Source organism: Capsella rubella, unplaced genomic scaffold (genome assembly GCF_000375325.1).
Source record: "Capsella rubella cultivar Monte Gargano unplaced genomic scaffold, Caprub1_0 scaffold_1, whole genome shotgun sequence".
NCBI lineage: Eukaryota > Viridiplantae > Streptophyta > Magnoliopsida > Brassicales > Brassicaceae > Capsella > Capsella rubella.
In genome coordinates this window covers 13,451,000-13,454,327 of record NW_006238923.1, presented here as the reverse complement: position 1 = coordinate 13,454,327, position 3,328 = coordinate 13,451,000, and positions in this window count along the sequence as shown.

Below are 3,328 nucleotides of genomic sequence, written 5' to 3'. Positions count from 1 at the left end.
GTTTGAAGAATCTAAAGTTACGCGTTCCAAATCTCCTTGGACAGTTAGCCCAATTGATATGAGCAACCTCGTGGAAGAATAGAAAAGTTTCACAGACCAATTCTCAGACCAATCATTAAGAAGTATCAAAAAAAATGGAAGAGGAATCGAGAGAGTTGCAGACAAGGGTCCAGTTACAACCGATGAAGTTAAAGGGGATGAATCTATTATATGCGTATATGTATCGAATATTGTGTAGTTGTTGAAATGTAAATTTTACATTTTAATGTTTAAGGTTTTAAATATAAAAAAATAAGGCCTTATTATTCTATGTATTGGTACACTCATATATGCGTGGATGCCCATTACTGTCACATGAATCAGCCTTCTACTAAAGCCCAAAAAAAAATTGTAATTAACCCAATAAATATAGCAGGCCTTGGAAAACAATTATTCAGTTATAAAACGACCCTAATCAGCTTTCAAACTAAAATGAATTTCTAAGGTCTAAGTACCCCGTGGAGTCATATAAACATCAAGACAACAAACTCCATGTCTAACTACTTACACTCTATTGCTCAAATATAATATATATATATATATATACACTATAACATTACTGTATTACATGACGAAGAAGCATAAGATACTGGCCCGTGGTGTACCACGAGGTAAAATATAGTAGTAGATATATAGATCATACAATAATTCATAAATTTCATTATCATTTATTAGGAATTTTTATTTGCAAGACGGTAACATATTCTTTTGTAGTAGATGACAATTGTGTTTACTGTATACTACTACTTTTAGACTTGATAAATATAGAGAGCGTAAAAGAAACGAGAGAGCAATGAGTGCTCTAGGCTTTAGCCCTTCAGAGATTATATTCCCCAATTTTTTTGAAAATGGTTGTCAGTTGCAAATACACTAAACCTCATACTATTTTGTAAATAAATTCATGGGTACCAATTGGTAGTAGTAGTAGTAGCCACCTACCAACAATTTTTTACATGTTAATAATTAATACCTCATGCTACTAGTTAACACTAGAATAAATTTTGTTTTATATACAAACTAGATTTGGACCCGCACATACATGCGGGGATATATTTGTGAATATGATTATTTGATATAATCTTTATAATTCATATTTATAACGATTTGGTTTCATCAAATTTCGGAATATTTGTAATAATAATGGTTTCATCATAATATTTGGATTGATACGAAGACAGATCCAGATATTAAACTAATGTAATCAATTATATTTTTAGCAAGCTATTAAACTATGAAATCGAATAAATGTCAAAAATATCAAACTTGCCAAACCGAATTACCTAAACTGTCAAGATGGACGTATTTGATGTTTTTACCAATAAAAAGTCTACCCCGTGAAAGCCACATGAGCAACGTTTATATTCGTCGCGTTTGAATTTGCAAAAATTCGTAGTTAGCATACATTTTGCTAAATTTTCTAATTTAGATATAATACTCATATCTTACGTTTGGATATTCTCAAACTCTCTTAAACTTCAAAATTATCATCTAAAGTAGATATTTACCTGTTCAAAAGTTAGCGCGTATTCAAATGAAGTTCTGAGATTCGAATATAGATAAAAAACTATTTAGATTGTTATACAAAATTTATCTCTCATACATCTTATCAGGAATAGTTTGGAAATATTTTTCGTTCCCATTTCATATTCCCTGTTTCCCGTTCAGATATTGCCAAGGTAATGTTCGTAATGTTTCACACTCTTACGTACCTGCAAAGTTATATTTTTAGATATAATTATTTGATATATCCATTATCTATGTTAACATTTTAAAGCAGTTTTTGTAATAAATCCTAAATTTTCAAACTATTTGTATAAAATGCCACTGCATTTAATACAGTATCTTTAAAAATAAATGGAACATAATAAAAATGGAAATACATCAATATTTAGAAGATTTTAAATTATAGTTCCCCTATCATATTTTTTGATTTGATTTTTAATTGTTTTGAATCATCATATAACACATAAAATTAATAAAATCTAATTTTGTTGTTCTACATATTTTGTGATTCGAATTTAAAAAAACGGATATATATCACTTAATCAATATAAAAAGTATGTGTTCAACTGTTTACATATACACAATTTACTTGTAAGCTTATCTCTTATCCCACTTATTTATATGTGTGGTTGTAAACCTAATGAAGTAGGAAGAGTAATTCTCTCTCTTTTCTATTCTTGGTTACTATTCATCTTCTCTCCCAATCTCTTTCTTATTCTTGTTACTCAAATCTAGCATCTCTCTCTCTTGTTATTCCGCTTAATCTAACATGGTATCAGAGCATGTTTTTCCATTCTATGCTCCTTAAACATCTCTATTCTACCTAATCTCTCTATACTCTTCTCATTCTCTTCAATCTTTTCTCTAGATCTAGATCTAGATCTAGATCTACTTTTTATTCCACATCTAGATCTACTTTCTCTTCTAAGATCTTCAAGTTCTCACCATGGAGAACCCAAAACCGATTATCAATCCGGTCGTTCTTAAGGGTGTAAACTATCTTTTGTGGACAAGAACCACAAGAACTGCTCTTTGTGGCCGAGGGCTTTGGGGTCACGTTGAGGTCAACCATGCCACTCAAGAAGTCACAAAGAAAGATGAAAAGGAGACCGAGGGAGAAGAAGGCAAGGCAGCCAAGCTTGAGAAGGAAGCCAAATGGTTCCAAGAAGATCAAACCGTGCTTGCCATCTTTCAAAACTCCCTTGAACCCTCCATACTTGAAGTGTACTCCTATTGTGAAACCGCAAAGGAACTTTGGGACACGCTCAAGAATGTATATGGGAATGTGTCCAACTTGACCCGTGTGTTTGAGGTCAAGACGGCTATCAACTACCTAAGTCAAGAATGGAATTTACAAAGCACTTTGGAAAGTATCGGTCTTTGTGGGCTGAACTCGAGATGCTCCGTCCAAGTACCGTGGATACGTCCATCCTCAATGAGAGAAAGGAACAAGACAAGGTCTTTGGTCTCCTTCTTACCCTTAATCCAGCTAACAACGACCTCATCAGGCACTTACTTAGAGCCGATAAGCTTCCCTCTCTTGATGATGTGTGTGCTCAAGTGCAAAAGGAGCAAGGCTCTCTCGGTCTCTTTGGTGGTAAGGGGGAGCTCATCATGGCCAACAAAGGAACATACAAGCAAGAAGACAAGAAGGTGGTGGTTTGTGACCATTGCAAGAAAAGAGGTCACATTAAAGACAAATGTTGGATCCTCCATCCCCATCTCAAACCGGCTAAGTTCAAGGCGAATATATCGCAAGAAGCAAGGCAAGAAGGTGGTTCCGGAT